Raw genomic sequence first — 19,301 nt, forward strand, 5'->3', positions numbered from 1 at the left:
TACTGCTATTTTTCTCATTTTATAGACATATGCATCTATTCTGATCATTTATCTCAAATTCTAGAAGAATTGCTACTCCAGCTGTCATCTTCATGTTTGCTCACAGAATGCAGTATTTGCTTTCCTAGTAGACCACTGAGCTACATAATTCCTCAGCCAAGAATCATCAATATGAGAACCTAATATGTGCAGGGCATAGTAGACACTCAAAACTGTGTATTGAGAAAATGAAAGAATAATGCATGACTATACAAAGTTGCATATACTCCTTCACTTCTTCACACAGGCCATAGCCAAGATCACAGGCAGCTCCGTAGACAATTTCTGTTTCTTATGGTACAAAATGTGCTTCTAGTTTTCCAGTTGCCTTTTTATTTTTTAATCATGTTTACAAATGTTCGTCTAGTTAAGAGAAAGCCCATGCTAAAACATCCTGTCAAGAAAGACAGTGCTTTGCTTTAAATCCAGTGCTTTCCAACAGCAAGTGAGCTGGGACTGGTGCTCACTCCTCTAAGCCTACTGTTCTGTTACTCACGTGGTAGTGGTCCTGCAGATGATGTGCATCAAGGAGCTCTGGTGTCTATTCTTTGAATCTGCTCTTGTTCTTCTCAACACTTCTGGTGTCATTGACAGAACCACAGGAAGGTGACAAGACCATCTGGGATTTTCCAGAGGGCAGTTATTCATGTTCTCTTCCCTCTGATCACCCCACTCCAAATCTTGATTTTCCCCTTCTTTTTGCTCAACAACTGTCTTCAGAGACAGAGGTGTCAACTGCTTTCTTGAAGTTCTGTTTAAAATTCTGTGTGGGAAGAAGGGGTTGTACAACAATAAATTTGGGGATTCTCATTATGCATACTTCTTTATCCTTAGTAGTTACCACTAACTAAGCAATTTATGCATGGTTAATTCTTTTCTCATAACAAACTCGATTACATATACATAGTATTATTATCGTCTCTGTTTTTTTTTTTTTTTAGATGGAGTTTCGTTCGGTCTTGTTACCCAGGCTGGAGTGCAATGGCGTGATCTCGGCTCACCGCAACCTCCGCCTCCTGAGTTCAAGCAATTCTCCTACCTCAGCCTCCCGAGTAGCTGGGATTACAGGCACGCACCACCATGTCCAGCTAATTTTTGTATTTTTAGTAGAGACGGGGTTTCACCTTGTTGACCAGGATGGTCTCGATCTCTTGACCTCGTGATCCACCCGCCTCGGCCTCCCAAAGTGCTGGGATTATAGGCGTGAGCCACCGTGCCCGGCCATGACCGCTGTTTTACAAATGCAGAAACCCAGGTACAGAGAGATTAAACAACTTTTCAGTAGTCACATAGCTAGTGAGAGAACTGGAATTTGAATACAGGTAGACTAGTTCTAGAACCTTTGCTTTCAACCTCCATGACATACTGCCTTTTTGAGAGATGATGAAGAGTTTGGTTCTATATCATGTTTATACACACTCCTAAAACCAAAGCCATTTATGATTTTTCTTTGTAATAGTCCTCATTCTTCTTTTCTGAGTTAGGCAAGCTTAATGAAAGTTTGGTCATAGCATTTAAAATGCATATCCAAATAAATCTATTCTTAAGGTATGAAACCCTTCTCTTGGTTAGCTGATCTGGCAGAATAGTTGATTGTACTTAGTATAACGCCAATAGTCACAGACAGAAAGACATATGACTAGGGAGAAATAAAGATGTTCTTTGAAACCAACGAGAACAAAGACACCACATACCAGAATCTCTGGGACACATTTAAAGCAGTCTCTAGAGGAAAATATATAGCAATAAGTGCCCACATGAGAAGCAAGGAGAAATCTAAAATTGACACTCTATCATCAAAATTGAAAGAGCTAGAGGAGCAAGATCAAAAAAACTCAAAACCTAGCAGAAGACAAGAAATAACTAAGATCAGAGCAGAACTGAAGGATATAGAGACACAAAAAAACCCTTCAAAAAATCAATAAATCCAGGAGCTGCTTTTTTGAAAAGATCAACAAAATAGACAGATCACTAGCCAGATTAATAAAAAAGAAAAGAGAAAATAACCAAATAGATGCAATAAAAATGATAAAGGGGATATCACCACAGATTCCACAGAAATTCAAACCATCATCAGAGATTATTACAAACAACTCTATGCACATAAACTAGAAAACTTGGAAGAAATGGATAAATTCCTGGACACTTGCCTCCTCCCAAGCCTAAACCAGGAAAAAGTTGAAACCCTGAATAGACCAATAACAAGGTCTGAAGTCGAGGCAGAAATCAAGAGCCTACCACCCAAAAAAAGGCCCAGGTCCAGATGGTTTCACAGCAGAATTCTACCAGACATACAGAGGAGCTGGTACCACTCCTTCTGAAATTATTCCAAATAATCCAAAAAGAGGGAATCCTTCCCAAATCATTTTATGAGACCAACATCATCCTGATACCAAAACCCGGCAGAGATTCAACAAGAAAAGAAAACTACAGGCCAATATCCATGATGAACATAGATGCAAAAATCTTCAATAAAATACTGGCAAGCCGATTGCAACAGCACATCAAAAAGCTTATCCACCATGATCAAGTAGGATTCATCCCGGGGATGCAAGGCTGATTCAACATACACAAGTCTATAAACGTAATTCACCACATAAACAGAACGAAAGACAAAAACCACATGATTATCTCAATTGATGCAGAGAAGGCCTTTGACAAAATTCAACAGACCATTATGCCAAAATCCCTCAATAAACTAGGTAGTGACGGAACGTATCTCAAAATAATAAAAGCTATTTACGACAAACCGACAGCCAATATCATTCTGAATGGGCAAAAACTGGAAGCATTCCCTTTGAAATCTGGCACTAGACAAGGATGCCCTCTCTCACCACTCCTATTCAATACAGTACTGGAAGTTCTAGCCAGAGCAATCAGGCAAGAAAAAGAAATAAAGGGTATTCAAATAGGAAAGGAGGAAGCCAAACTGTCTCTATTTGCAGATGACATGATTGTATATTTAGAAGACCCCATCATCTCAGCCCAAAATCTCCTGAAACTGATAAGCAACTTCAGCAAAGTCTCAGGATACAAAATCAATGTGCAAAAATCACAAGCGTTCCTATACACCAATAACAGACTTAAAGAGAGCCAAATCAAGAACGAACTGCCATTCACAATTGCTACAAAGAGAATAAAAAACCTAGGAATACAACTAACAAGGAATGTAAAGGACCTTTTCAAGGAGAACTATAAACCACTGCTCAACGAAATAAGAGAGGACACAAACAGATGGAGAAACATTCCATGTTCATGGTCAGGAAGAATCAATATCGTGAAAATGGCCATACTGCCCAAATTAATTTACAGATTCAATGCTATCCCCATCAAGCTACCAAAGACCTTCTTCACAGAACTGGAAAAAACCACCTTAAACTTCATATGGAACCAAAAGAGAGCCCGCATAGCCAAGTCAATTCTAAGCAAAAAGAATAAAGCTGGAGGCATCATACTACCAGATGTCAAACTATACTACAAGGCCACAGTAATCAAAACAGCGTGGTACTGGCACCAAAACAGAGATATAGACCGATGGAACAGAACAGAGGCCTCAGAGGCAACACAACATATCTACAACCATCCGATCTTTGACAAACCTGACAAAAACAAGCAATGGGGAAAGGATTCGCTGTTTAATAAGTGGTGTTGGGAAAACCGGCTAGCCATATGCAGAAAGCAGAAACTGGACCCATTCCTGACACCTTACACTAAAATTAACTCCAGATGGATTAAAAACTTAAACATAAGACCTAACACCATAAAAACCCTAGAAGAAAATCTAGGCAAAACCATTCAGGACATAGGCGTAGGCAAGGACTTCATGACCAAAACACCAAAAGCATTGGCAACAAAAGCCAAAATAGACAAATGGGACCTAATCAAACTCCACAGCTTCTGCACGGCAAAAGAAACAGACATTAGAGTGAATCGGCAACCAACATAATGGGAAAAAATTTTTGCAGCCTACCTGTCTGACAAAGGGCTGATATCCAGAATTTACAATGAGCTAAAAAAGATTTACAAGAAAAAAACAAACAAGCACATTCAAAAGTGGGTGAAGGATATGAACAGATACTTTACAAAAGAAGACATACATGAGGCCAACAAACATATGAAAAAATGCTCATCATCACTGGTCATTAGAGAAATGCAAATCAGAACTACATTGAGATACCATCTCACGCCAGTTAGAATGGAGATCATTAAAAAATCTGGAGACAACAGATGTTGGAGAGGATGTGGAGAAATAGGAACACTTTTACACTGTTGGTGAGAGTGTAAATTAGTTCAACCATTGTGGAAAACAGTGTGGCGATTCCTCAAGGACCTAGAAATAGAAATTCCATTTGACCCAGCAATCCCATTACTGGTATCTATCCTAAGGATTATAAATCGTTCTACTATAAGGACACATGCACACGAATGTTCATTGCAGCACAGTTCACAATAGCAAAGACCTAGAACCAACCCAAATGCCCATCGATGATAGATTGGACAGAAAAAATGTGGCACATATACACCATGGAATATTATGCAGCCATCAAAAACGATGAGTTCACATCCTTTGTAGGGACATGGATGAACCTGGAAACTATCATTCTCAGCAAACTGACACAAGAACACAAAATCAAACACCACATGTTCTCACTCATAGGCGGGTGTTGAACAATGAGAACACATGGACACGGGGAGGGGAGCACTATACACTGGGGTCTGTTGGGGGGAAATAGGGGAGGGACAGTGGGGGGTGGGGGGTTGGGGAGAGATAGCATGGGGAGAAACGCCACATATAGGTGAAGGGGAGGAAGGCAGCAAATCGCACTGCCACGTGTGCACCTATTCAACAATCTTGCATGTTCTTCACATGTACCCCAAAACCTAAAATGCAATTAAAAAAAAAAAAAAGAAAAGGTTTACTATTCAGGAAGCTACCATGTTCAATTAAACTCAACAAAATCTATTGAACACAATGCAATCTATTGATTATGGTGATTCTGTGGAAGGTCTTTGTGGGGAATATATGCAAAGAGGAAATAGGCCCTGCCCTCAAGGCACTGTGGAAGTGAATGACTCTAAAATATTTTCTGAGCAGAGGAGTGAAATGCTTTAAGAGGCAGAGGAGGGAGGAAAATTCTGATAGGTGGTGGGGGCTGGCAAGGAGTGGGGAAGACTTGTGGTAGGCAGTAGCATTTAAGCTGGCTCCTGAAGGCAGGGTGGTAGTTGTGGGAGAAGTGGCATTTCAAACCAAACCAATAGCTTGAGCAAGAACAAAGTGGGGTCTGCAGGTATCTGGAACACAGGAGAGGCAAGGGGTAGTGGTTAGAGCATGAACACTGCCCAAAGAACACTGTAGTTTTAGGCTCTTCCATTGACCTCTTGTGTGACCCTGGGCAAGTTATTTAATCTTGCTAGAACTCAGTTTCTTATTCTGTAAAATGGTGATAATAGCATCTACTTCCTAGGGTTCTCATGAGACATAAATGAGTTAAAGAATTTGAAGTGCTGAACACAGTTCCTAGCTTACAGAAGGTACCACAGGTCATCTGTGGGTAAATGTAGGAAAAAGAAAGCCAGAAAGTTGGAAGCAAGTCTTGGAAGGCCTTGAATGCCATATTGAAGATTTTCAACTTTGTTCTGCAGGACACAGGGACCCATCAAAGGGTTACTGAACAGTCAGTACCAAGAGTAATACCTCCAAAGATGTATATGTAGAAAGATAGAAAGCAGTTGACCAGTTAGGAGGTTGTCAAATTTCCTTACTAAGGTGCATGTAAATTTTTCTGAGAGCCTGTGAATGTACTTTATACTTTCATTCATTCACAAATGTTATAATTTAAATAAAAATGAATCAAAGGCTGATTTGGCTTGTTGCAAAGAGGCTATAACTAGATGTATTTAATGAGGAAAATATTTTAATTTTTCCTAAAATGCTTCAGCAGTGGAAATTCATATAATGTAGAAATGTCACACTAGCTAAGACTGAAGTCTCATCAGTCAAGATAAATTTCTATGCAAATATTTTTCCAAAGCGGAGATAAGGAAAGAGGTTACTCTCTTTTTTAGAAATGAGGGCAGGAATAGTATCAACACGGGCAAAGGAGAAACAACCTTTCTTTGTTTTTATGAATAATCAGGTTGACCCAGAAGCAACTCTCAACCATACCACATTTTTCTCCCAAGCTGCTACTAAAAGGAGATAAAAACGGAGAAGAGCAAGGCGACCAGCACACTTTCTTTTGAGACCGAAAGAATCTGTTTTACCACAGCCTCTGTCTTAGCAAATCGATTTTCTTTTTAATGTGAATAGTGAGGTTATTTGCTTATAAATGTTTTATAAGCAACTTAACAATAAGTCATAAGGAAATTGCTTTAGCAAAAATGGAAGAAACTGATTCAAGAAAACAAGACTTGCTGTCTGCAAAGAAATACCTAAAACTACTTTTTTTGAGCATCCATAGAAGGATGCTGAGTTCCAGAGTCCAGACCATCATCAAAACTGAGAAAGTTGTTGACCAGAGGAAAGAATTGCCTGCTAAAGTATGTATCTGTTTGACCCAATGGCTGTGATTGAACTTAATATAGGACCCGAGTGAGCATTTATTTCATTAGTATAGTTATTTACAAATGTATTCTTTTAAAACAGCAACCATTTACTGTCTTATTTTAACATGCCTCTTTACAGTATAGCCTCCCAGACTGAAAACAAAACTAATCAGTGGCTTGATATGTTGGACTGCGACCTAACTTTGAGGAAAAAACAAATCTTTTTACCTTACACATTTCTGGCAATGATTTCTTGGTTTAATTTAAATTCAAAACATGCAAACTGTCTCAAGAGAATTAGACGTTAGCAATTGTATTGGGGCATGAAGTAACTGATTTGTAAGGCTGTACCTTTTACTACCACTAGATACTAGTTGAAATCATTGTGACATTTTTATTGCTTTGATAAATGATGGTATTTTAAGGGTGGTGACTTCCTTGCAATCTGCTTACGTAAGCTTACACCTACACTTAAAAAAAAAAAAAAAACATTTTTCTGTTTATTTGTCCTGCTGTTAGCACAGTAAGTTAATAGCCTTTGCTTTACCACTTCATTTTGTTGTCTATGATCATAAAAAGCCTGACGGATCAATATGAGGCTTTTAATGTACTTTTTCTGCCTTTTTTTTATTAAAAGTTTGCAGCCAGAGTATTAAAATGCAGTTGAGACATAATCTTTTTTGAGCGTGGTTCCCATAAAGTGCTTCCCAGGGAGAGACAGGGTCGCTGGCAGTAAGGGTCTACACATGCTGGCTTTCATAAAACAAAGAAGGGGAGCTTCCGCTGCAGCAGTTTTATGAAACTTTTTTTCTCAAGGATTAGAGAATGTTGAGCAGATGTTTACTGCATCCTCCATTGTACATTCTAAAGCATTATCCTCATTTGAATGTTTAATTCTCTTTGGAAGGCATGGCTCAAATTGATGAGTTTATTCAAGGGCACATCTGTGGTGTGCTGGCAAATGGTGAACAACAGGCTCTGGGGGCAGAGGATAGCCCTGATTTGTAGTGTTTGCTGAGTTCTAAGGTGTAAACACTCCCAGCGAGGCCAATTTCAAGCCACCAAATGACTCACTGAACACAGAGTTAGGAAGAGATGCACAGTAGCACATCATTATGCAGTAGTTCCATCATGTAAATAAAATACATAGAAATAACTTTCTAAGTGTTGATAATGGTAAAATGCAGTAATTAGGAGGTGATGGTTTTGAGTTTTTATCTCTGGTTTTCATAAAATTGGTTCATAAGTTTATATAATTTAAGAATTGAACAACTGCCTTGAACAATTCTTGGAAACTTCACAATTGGGTCTGACCAAGTGAGCCCAGCAGGCTTTTTCTGATCTAAGTGACCTTTTTTCTATGTAAATGACTACTTTCACAATGTCTCTGACTCTTCCAGAAGCACTCAATAAAGCAAAGTCAGTAGTGGCAGTCATGACTCAAAGGACAGACCACCTGGGCAAAGTGTTAGGGAGGCTTTGGGCAGGTCTCACCACCCACATTGGCTTCCATGGCCATGGCCCAGCCAGCAGTCATGTTGCACCATGAGACAACATGTAAATTGTAGAATAGGGGTTCAATAAGTCAGCCCCAAAATTCAACTTAAAGAGGATGTGATATGTATTCCTTGTATTATATACTATTTATCCTATTATCTTCACGGGGACATAGAGAATGTGACTTTAGATCGGTAAGAAGAGCTTTTCACGTTATTCTTGCTTTAAGAGTATATTTTAGTGCCATTTAACTGAGGTAAACTGTCTTCTGTAATATACTCATTTATTCATTCCTCTCATATTTATTGGGTCCCCATGGCAGGCAAGAGGTAGTAATAGGCACAGTGTATTCAAAGACAAGTAAAGTAGCCTTATGTTCTGGAGGTCAAAGTCTAGTGGAGAGATAAATACATATACAAATCACAATGTAACATGCCAATTAATATTTTAGTACATATGTAAACACAATGTTATGTTAGCAATAGAGCTGAACAACAGGCTGAGATTTTTAATATACTACTTTCTAAAAAAAAATTGAGGGATTAAGTAATAAAGCAATATCCCAAGAGGAGTATGATGAAGAAAGGACCGAATATTTCAGACTAATTTTTTGTCCTGCATATATTCCCTGATCCTACCTCGGTACAGTCCCATTGATAGTGGCTTCTGAGTTACTTACTCCTTTGTAGGAGGGGCTCTGTAGCAGGGTTCACTGCTCCATACTCTGAACTCACTGGCACTCAGGTTAGACTTAAATCATGTCACAGGGTTCCAACTCACTAGCTCAAGAAATTAGGTTATTCTGAACAGACAGAGGGCTTTAATACATCAGTTCCGAAAAGCTAAGGATGCTGTGTTTCCTTCTCAGAGACTAGGACCATGACTTTTCTGTTTTGCTTTGACTGCACCATTCTGCTGTCTCTCTGCTGGATGGTATTCTCACTTTACCTTACACACGACCCATAAAAGCTGCTCTTGCCTCCTCTGTAGCTTTGTGACTCTCCTTTTGGCCTCTCCCACTCATTGTTAACTCTTAAAGGGTTAGGAGCTATTTTAGTCCATTTTCATACTGCTGATAAAGACATACGCAAGATTGGGTAATTTACAAAAGAAAGAGGCTTATTGGTCTTAGAGTTCCCAACTATCCCCCAAAGTCTTAACTAATTTCAGTATTAACTGAAAAGTCCACAGTCCAAAGTCTCATCTGAGACAATGCAAGTATGCAAGTCCCTTCTGCCTATGAGTCTGTAAAATCAAAGGCAAGTTAGTTACTTCCTAGATATTATGGGGATACAGGCATTGGGTAAATACAGCCATTCCAAATGGGAGAAATTGGCCAAAACAAACGGGCTACAGGCTCTGTCTAAGTCCAAAATCCAGTGGGGCAGTCAAATCTTAAAGCTCCAAAATGATCTCTTTTGATTCCATGTCTCACATCCAGGTCATGTAAGAAATGGGCTTATTTAAGAAATGGGTTCTCATGGTCTTGGGCAGCTCTGTCCCTGTGGCTTTGCAGGATACAGCCTCTCTCCCGGCTGCTTTCATGGGCTGGCATTATCTGTTGCTTTTCCAGGAGCATGGTGCAAGCTGTTCCAGTCTGGGGTCTGGATGACAGTGGCCCTCTTCTCACAGCTCCGCTAGGCAGTGCCCAGAAGGGACTCTGTGTGGGCACTCCAATCCCACATTTCCCTTCCACACTTCTCTAGCAGAGGTTCTCCATGAGGGCTCCCCTGCATCAAACTTCTGCCTAGGCATCTGGGCATTACCATACGTTGAGGTTCCCAAATCTCAATTCTTGACTTCTCTGCACCCGCAGGCTCAATACCATGTGGAAATTGCCAAGGTTTGGGGGTTGACGCCTCTGAAGCCATGGTTTTCTATGTTGGTCTCTTTCAGCCATGTATGGAGTGGCTGGGACGCAGGGCACCAAGTCCCTGGGCTGCACACAGCACCGAGACCCTGGGCCTGACCGTAGACGAAACCGTATTTTCCTCCAAGGCCTCCACGCCTGTGATGGGAGGGGCTGCTGTGAAGACCTCCGTGTCGCTGCAGACATTTTCCCCATTGTCTTGGTGATTAACATTCAACCCCTTGTTACCTTTGCAAATTTCTGCAGCTGGCTTGAATTTCTCCTCAGAAAAACAGGATTTTCTTTTCTATGGCAGTGTCAGGCTGCAACTTTTCTGAGCTTTTATGCTCTGTTTCCCTTTTAAAACTGAGTGCTTTTAACACCCAAGTCATGTCTAGAATGCTTTGGTGATTAGATATTTCTTCTGCCAGGTACCCTAAATCATCTCTCTCAAGTTCCAAGTTCCACAAATCTCTAGGGCAGGGGCAAAATGCTGCCAGTCTCTTTGCTAAAACATAGCAAGTCACCCTTACTCCAGTTCCCAATAAGTTCCTTACCTCCATCTGAGACCACCTCTGCCTGGATTTCATTGTCTACATCATTATCAGCATTTTGGCCAAAGTCATTCAGCAAGTCTTGGGAGTTCTAAAATGTCCTACATTTAACTGTATTCTGAGCCCTCCAAACTGTTCCAATCTCTGCCTGTTATCCAGTTCCAAAGTTGCTTCCACATTTTTGGGTATCTTTTCAGCAGTGCCCCACTCTACTGGTACCAATTTACTGTATTAGTCCGTTTTCACACTGCTGATAAAGAGATACCTGAGACTGGGCAATTTACAAAAGAAAGAAGTTTATTGGGCTTAGAGTTCACATGGCTGGCGAGGCCTCACAATCATGGCAGAAGGTGAAAGGCACATCTCACATGGATGGCAGCAGGCAAAGAGAGAGCTTGTACAGGGAAAAATCTGATGAGACTTATTCACTATCAAGAGAACAGCATGGGAAAGACCTGCCCCCATGATTCAATTACCTCCCACCAAGTCTCTCCCACAACACATGAGAATTCAAGATGAGATGTGGGTGGGGACACAGCCAAACCATACTAAGAGCTCACCACCAGTATTCAGCTGAGACAAGACCTGAGAAAAAAACACACTGGCCAGAGCACAGCTGCTTAGGACACTAGGGGATCTGGACAGGAATTCCAAAAGGAAGCATGGGTGGGTGGGTACCTTGAAATATGGCAGCAGGTCGCAGGAACTGCTGTGCCAAGCATCTAACTAGAAGTCAAACAGCCCACGTACTTGACCTAGCTTCACTATTAGGTACTTGCATACCCGGAACAAGTGGCTGTTCTTCAGTGAGCCGTCAGGAAAGTGGGGTTGCAGTAATACTGGTTCTATCTACTTTTTCTAAGGACCACATTGAAAGAAAAAAGCATAGTAAAGTGCTAGGAAGACGGCTAAGCATTAAACAAATATAAGATTGCTTTGGGAATTTATCTATGTACATTTTCAAAAATAGAGTCAATATGAGCACGTTCAGAGGCAAAGCACAGAATAGCGCTCCTTAAAAATCATGGTGTAAGAGGAAGGCAGGACTGGGCAGAGCAGAGCCTTAAGACATGGGGTTGGTTCCAGAGGCAGGTAGATGGTGTATACTGCAAAAAAAAAAAAAAAAAAAAAAACCCTCTCTTCCTACTGCTTATTTTCAACTACTCTGTTTCTTCTTGTAATCCCTTTCCTCCATCTGGCCTAGACACTTCTGGGAACAAGAACAACTGAAAGATAGGAACTTGTGCAGGCTCCTGCTCTCCTGCCCCATCTTATTCTTCCCTGATGCCATGCTTAGAGAGCCTATAACCCACGTGAATGATGGTAAAGGAGAGATTGAAAAAATTAATGTCCTAAAATTTATTCCAGCACACATTCTATCTTCCCGGGTCAGTGATGACTTAGGAATCAAGTGGGGCTGGATCATCACTTTTTCCTCCAAGGAAAGTTGTGGAAGTCAGGAGCCAACCCAAATTTTAGGAATTGAATTATTTCTGAAAAAAATTGTTAGAAATCCTTTGCTGACAAAGAGGTTTTTTAATTGAGTAGTCATTCATCCTCATTTACTTAGATTTTCAGAGCTTATAATGGTCTTTGTTCCTCCAGATAATGAAGGGGAATGTGGAGGAGACAGCAGCAATGATTGCTACTGGGATCTGTGGTCTGAGGCCATTAAGTGCTGCCGGGATGAAGGGCTGGAGCCCACCTATTTAAAACAATGTGATCACATTGAGGGTCTCTGGAGATTCCATTACTTGGAATTAGGACTTTCCTAATGTTCTTTTGATGTAATGCAGCGCACATTGAAGCTGCAATTCAACAAATGTAAAACAAGAACCCACCGTGAGCATGAAACTGTGCTCCTTATGGGGAGTAGGAGGATAAACATGACCCACTCCTGGTTCTCGGAGACAAGACAGTAAAGGAGAGAAGATGTTGGGCACAGATAATTACAGAACAAGGCAGAGGGTGCTGAGTGCTGAGCCAGGTGTCTTGGAGGTGCTGTGGGCACAGGCTAGGTGTCGACGGGGCAGCCTGAGGCACGGAGAGGCCCTGGAGCAGAAGACTACAGTTGCCGCTAGAATCCTCCCTTTGGACAACTCTCTAAATCTCACTGATCCTCAGCTTCCTAAGCTATAAAAAGAGATTAGTCATCAGTTCTTGTGTGATCTATGTGAGAAACACCTAACCTAGTCATCAGTGACAGAGTTGACATTCAGCAAATCTCTTTCCTTTGCTTCCTGGCAATGGAGTAGGGGATCAACATGTGTTAGGGAGAATTTTGGTGCCTTTAAATCCTTCGGAAATGGCAAAATGCATTTGATACAAGTGAACTCCAGATCAGATAAAGTCTACCTTACATGAAGAAAGGGAGGACTATGTGATGAATTTGCAGAGGGCTCTGTCTACGACATCACTAAAGGAAGGCAGAGCTTGGGAGCAAGTCAATACAAATTACCAAATACCCAAACCCTCATAAGTCTCTGGACTCCTGAGCAGGTCAAAGTTGAAGGTAAGCTGAAAGGAAGCCTTCTGTCAGGTCTGCTCACCCTCCTAGGCTGGCATTGATTTAACTCCCTTCTAAATGTATTTCTTTTCCTCCATACTTGACTGCAAAGGGCTTTTCGTTTGGAGATCTAAGAAAACACTTTGGTCCAACCTTCCTAGTGGGCAACTAAATGAAGGCTTGAGATGTAGGAGTTAGAAGGCAAAGTACTAAGGGTGAAAGAAATTGGGAAGTTTAACAGTAAGTCAGAAAGAGAATTTTTGACTCATGGTTGTCTCCACTGAAGTTCCTGCTAGAAAATCTCAGCTAGGTCCTAGAGTAACAGGGTCTGGAACTGTGCTGATCTAGCCCAATGCCCCTAGTGAGTCTGTAACGAGCTATGGGCCCAAGGGAATGTCATCTGTTCCCCTTCAGCCTGTTATAGTCTGCTACAGAAATTTTGGGAAAAAAAATGAATGGGACACAGCTCAGGGAAAGTATGCAACAAAGGGCATCCTCTTACAGAATGCTTCAGTGCAGTCAGTGCTCTGTCTTGCAGGTATCAGAGAAGTCTAGCAGCAGAGTAGACCTGCACATGCTCTTAAAACAATCTTTCTTTACCACATTATTCACGAGGAACTCGCTGAGAATGTTTTCCTTTGCTTTCTAAAGGAGCAGTCAGAAGAAGGAAAGCCCAGCATCTACCTATCTTTAACCACCAACACTTCCAAGTAAATGATTTGTTTCAGTAACTTCTCATACTCATACATTTTATTTTGAATTGATAAACAATTATTCTGTGGGTAACCCCCCATATGGGCACCAAGGAAAGAGACCTAAGCAGAACCCTGGCATAGTTAGGGTTGAAGAATATCTCAGTTTATAGTGTTACTACGCAGCTATTTCCTTTTACATAATCCTTTACATAATCATATTAGTTTATAGAATTAGGGCTTGAAGAATCCCTTTATATAATCCTCTCTAAATAATCATATAATAGTTGATAGCATCAGTGCCTAAAGAATATTTCCCTACATATATATAATTATATCTTAGTTTATAATTGGAGGAATGCCTAGAGCAGACACAGTGCAGACCATGATTTAAGGGAAAAACAGTTATACCAGGACAAGAATCCATGGCCCAGGCGGCAGCATTCAGTATCGTAAAGATACCCGCTGTATGGCAAGCCTGGGGCAAGAGCCACTCCTCCTGATAAAGGAGTTGTAGGACCCTGCTCCAGTTCTTGTGGAAGGCTGCCCTCAGAACAGCAATCCACCTTGGTTGACTGTGAACTTTATCAGTTCTTGCTACTGTGCTGCTTGAAAAGGATCTTCCCATAGAACCCATTGGAAGCTGCCAGCAGGTGGCGGTAACCCTGACAGCTCTGTCACTATGTGACTTAAAGCATCCCCCCATACTCACAAGTAGTTTGCCCATAAATAGAAGTATTGCACACTGCACCCTCTTCACTGGGCACGACCCACCTTCAAGCCTTAGTGGCCTAATGGGGGTGGACCCCTTACTGCACACGGCCCTTGCCTTAATGGGAATGGGGCCCTTGCTGTGCACTGTCCACCTCCTAGCCTAGATGACCTAATGGGGGTGGACCCCTTGTTTTATTGCTCACGACCCTATCACTATCCTTAAAGATGATTTCACTCGCTGCCAGCCCCCTCACCTATACACAGTAAATACTCACGGTTCTGGACATTCGGGGCCTCGCCTGACTCCCTCGAGCCCAGCCGCGTTTCCTTGTACTTCTGTGTCCTGCCTTTATTTCTCAGATCCTGCACCTCAGCACAGCATAAGGCACACCCCATGACCCTGTGGGGCCTTCAGCCCTACATATTCTATACATTTTTGGGTCACAATATCATGTTTCCATACACGCATATATTGTGGAATGATCAAATCAGGCTAGTTAACATATCTAGCACGTCAAATATTTATCATTTTCTTTTTTATTTTATTTTATCTCAGAAGCCAGTGTTTTCTTGATGGTTTGACAGAGAGATCAAATATTTATCATTTTCTTTGTGGTGAGAACATTTAAGATAACTGTATAATACGTGACTACCCACAGCCCAGCACACAGGAGGCACTCGGGGAAGAGACAGAAAGGAGGCAAAGGAAAGTTCCAGGCTCAGCCCTGGCTAGAACTCCACGAACACGACGAGGAGCCCGTTAAAGCTCACCCAGTGTGAATTCAATTTTGAAACGACAAGACGGCCGAACCTCATCCAGCTGTCGGGTCGCCCTAGACTGCGTCTCAAGCCTCCAGGGGACCGCCCGGGCCTGCAGCGGACATCGGCGGCCGCGTGTCAGGAAAACACAGAAGGCAGCACAGGTGGGAAGCGGCCAGAAGGCGGCAGGGGAGGGCGGGAATAAGGCGGGGAATAAGGCGGGGAGGGCGGGAACAAGGCGGGGAACAAGGCGGGGAATAAGGCAGGGAGGGTGGGAACAAGGCGGGGGGCGGGAACAAGGCGGGGAACAAGGCGGGGAATAAGGCAGGGAGGGCGGGGAACAAGGCGGGGAACAAGGCGGGGAATAAGGCAGGGAGGGTGGGAACAAGGTGGGGGGCGGGAACAAGGCGGGGAATAAGGCGGGGAATAAGGCAGGGAGGGCGGGGAACAAGGCGGGGAACAAGGCGGGGAATAAGGCAGGGAGGGTGGGAACAAGGTGGGGGGCGGGAACAAGGCGGGGAATAAGGCGGGGAGGGCGGGAACAAGGCGGGGAATAAGGCAGGGAGGGTGGGAACAAGGTGGGGAGGGCGGGAACAAGGCGGGGAATAAGGCGGGGAATAAGGCAGGGAGGGCGGGGAACAAGGCGGGGAACAAGGCGGGGAATAAGGCAGGGAGGGTGGGAACAAGGTGGGGGGCGGGAACAAGGCGGGGAATAAGGCGGGGAGGGCGGGAACAAGGCGGGGAACAAGGCGGGGAATAAGGCAGGGAGGGTGGGAACAAGGTGGGGGGCGGGGAACAAGGCGGGGAATAAGGCGGGGAGGGCGGGAACAAGGCGGGGAACAAGGCGGGGAATAAGGCAGGGAGGGCGGGGAACAAGGCGGGGAACAAGGCGGGGAGGGCGGGAACAAGGCGGGGAACAAGGCGGGGAATAAGGCAGGGAGGGTGGGAACAAGGTGGGGGGCGGGGAACAAGGCGGGGAATAAGGTGGGGAGGGCGGGAACAAGGCGGGGAACAAGGCGGGGAATAAGGCGGGGAATAAGGCAGGGAGGGTGGGAACAAGGTGGGGGGCGGGAACAAGGCGGGGAACAAGGCGGGGAATAAGGCAGGGAGGGTGGGAACAAGGTGGGGGGCGGGAACAAGGCGGGGAACAAGGCGGGGAATAAGGCAGGGAGGGCGGGGAACAAGGCGGGGAACAAGGCGGGGAATAAGGCAGGGAGGGTGGGAACAAGGTGGGGGGCGGGAACAAGGCGGGGAATAAGGCGGGGAGGGCGGGAACAAGGCGGGGAACAAGGCGGGGAATAAGGCAGGGAGGGTGGGAACAAGGTGGGGGGCGGGGAACAAGGCGGGGAATAAGGCGGGGAGGGCGGGAACAAGGCGGGGAACAAGGCGGGGAATAAGGCAGGGAGGGTGGGAACAAGGTGGGGGGGCGGGAACAAGGCGGGGAATAAGGCGGGGAGGGCGGGAACAAGGCGGGGAACAAGGCGGGGAATAAGGCAGGGAGGGTGGGAACAAGGTGGGGGGGCGGGAACAAGGCGGGGAATAAGGCGGGGAACAAGGCAGGGAGGGCGGGAACAAGGCGGGGAATAAGGCGGGGAGGGCGGGAACAAGGCGGGGAATAAGGCGGGGAGGGCGGGAACAAGGTGGGGGGGCGGGAACAAGGCGGGGAACAAGGCGGGGAGGGCGGGAACAAGGCGGGGAGCGCAGGGCGCCACGGGGCGGGCGGAAGCAGCTGCCAGACGCCACGACGAGACTGGCCGCTGGGCCCTAACCACGCGGCGCCCGGGTGACGACGAAGGCGCCGTCCGGTGGAGGCTGCCGGGGCGGGAAGCCGCGACTTGGACACTTGCCCTCCCACTGCTCGACGGGGCTAGGAAAGAACTAGAGGTGAATCCCGGAGACACCGTCTCCGGCCCCCACTGTGTGTTCAGCGAGTGAGCCCGGCAAGGTCTGCAGCCGTTTGGTAGTGACCCGGTTTCTCCTCTCCCGTCCTCACCTCGTCAGGTCTCCAGACGGGTTGGTCCTAAATCCTGGGGACCAGCGCCCACAGACCGCGGCAACCGTTTCGGGAACCAGTCAGTTAGAGCGGGGCGGGGGTCGGGCGTCGGGGGAACCCACTGCGAACACCTCGCGCTTGTCCTCGCGCCGCCACTCGTTTCCCAGCATGCACAGTGCGCTGCGGCCTGGTGCCTCGGCCAATCAGGGATCAGCCTCGGGCGAGGCGGGGAGGGGAGGGTGGGGCTAAAGCCGAAATGAGGCTCTGGGCCGGGGAGTGATGGGCATTGCCAGCGGCTGGGGTGAAGAGACGGAGCTGTTTTAGGGTGTGCGTGGGCATGGAATAGGAAATGAAGGTCCTGCGTGCTTTGTTTAGGTGTTTGAAGACGAGGGCTGTAGTATGAAATTCCGTACTTAGGGGAAAATACAGATACGTTGTAATGGTTCTTTTTCTTGTTTGATGTAGTTTTCATGTCTTAAACTGCTAGTTTGACACAAAACAACCACCTATAGCTGGTGGACCTTTGAAATTTAGGGCTGGAGGGGAGGTAGGTAATAAAGCTAAAAGATGGGTTTGCAAATAGTACTAGAAGTATAAAGTATAAGTGGTTTAAATGTCTAAGAGAATGGGTTACATTAGGAGACCTAGTGATAGGCCTGACGCTGCCACAAATCAGCTTGGAGACACTTTTGGCAGGGGCGAACTACCAAACTGGGTTCTATGCTTGTGTAAAACCAGCTTTCACAGATAGGGTCGTTTGACATGCTGTACGCATACCTTCAATTTTCCTTCCTTTGAAGACAGCTTTAGATTAAATGCACACAAAGAAAAAAAACACCTTTAGGAACAAAATCTGTATCTATAGATATTATCCATAGACTCATGGAATATTAGACTCTAAAGAACCTAGCTCATGTAGAGTCTCCAATTAACAAGGAACGTCATGCCCAGAATAATCACCGAGTAACAAAGATCTCCTTATTCCCAGCCTCAAGGTGATTTCTTGCACATTAACTCGTGATATGTTTTCTCCATATTTTCAAGGAACTAATGAATGTCTACCAATCTAAATTTTGTTAACAAAGTATATTTCTAATTTTTAAATATACTACAACAGTGAGGAATTAGAGGAATTAGCAGGGACTTTGGAGCCAGACAGACCCTGTTTAAAGTGGGGATTGTGAGGATAAAATAATAAATGATATCAAATACTGAGCACTTTTAGGTGCCAGAAACAATCATGAGGGATTTTCATATTTTCATTTAATTATCACAGTAAATTTGACAAAGGTACTAGCCCCACTTTGCAGATAGGAAAACAGATGCATAAAGCTTAAGTAGTTTGGGCAAGGTCATCCAGCAATTAAGTGGCTCCAGTTTGACTCTGAAACCTACAGACATAACTACTATGCTATATTGTCTCAAAATATGTCCAGAAACAAGTAGAAAACTTGGCATAATACTAGATGCATACTGGAAGCTCAACAGATATTTTTTGTAAGCTGTCTCCCCTTTAGTCAATGAATACAAATATCATTTTATATAAGATGTCTGCATACAAAATAAAGCAACTAGAAAACCTTTTAAAAAGAAATATATGATACATTAACCTTGTAAAATATATCTGTTTCTGGGTAAGCTTTAAAGTTTTTTTATAATTATTATTGTTTTGACCTTTGAGGGCAAAGGAGATGAGGGCAGCTATCACCCTTCTCCATAAATGGGCACATAAATACACTATTTTTCATGCAATTTCAGGAGATTAAATCTGGTTTAGAAATACTGCTCACTGATTTAGAGGCAATAGTGTGTTTATTTGCAAAAGCTTATACCCTGTATAGTGGTCTTCTGTGAATATGTGTGTATATTAACAATACAATTTTGTCACTTGGCATTTTCCTTGTAGAAAGTCAGACTATTGTTAAAATTCCCTTTTCAGAGGCATCTCTTTCTGGATTAAATGAGTTAAGGCATATAGAATACTTACATTGGTGGCTCTGCTAAGGTAAACGCTAACCATTAACAACCATTATCCTCATTTCTCTACACTCATGGAACCTTAAATTTGGAAAAGCTATACCATATCTCTCTAGCAATTCATTTTTTCTGATAGATGGATATCTAGTCCCTGCTTGATTACTTCCCACAACAG

General features: G+C 43.8%; 1 protein-coding gene across 3 annotated transcripts in view; it reads right to left on the bottom strand.

Annotated features, from left to right (window-relative positions):
• Positions 1-19,301, bottom strand: part of FAM78B (family with sequence similarity 78 member B) — a 323,508-nt gene that overhangs the window by 251,680 nt on the left and 52,527 nt on the right. For all 3 annotated transcript variants that reach the window (XM_064370732.1, XM_064370734.1, XM_064370733.1), the window contains one exon: positions 536-802. The gene's annotated coding sequence lies outside the window, so the exon portion shown is untranslated. The remainder of the gene's footprint in view (positions 1-535; positions 803-19,301) is intronic.

Source organism: Aotus nancymaae, unplaced genomic scaffold (genome assembly GCF_030222135.1).
Source record: "Aotus nancymaae isolate 86718 unplaced genomic scaffold, 86718_ANA_hifiasm-v0.15.2.pri h1tg000108l, whole genome shotgun sequence".
Classification (NCBI taxonomy): Eukaryota; Metazoa; Chordata; class Mammalia; order Primates; family Aotidae; genus Aotus; species Aotus nancymaae.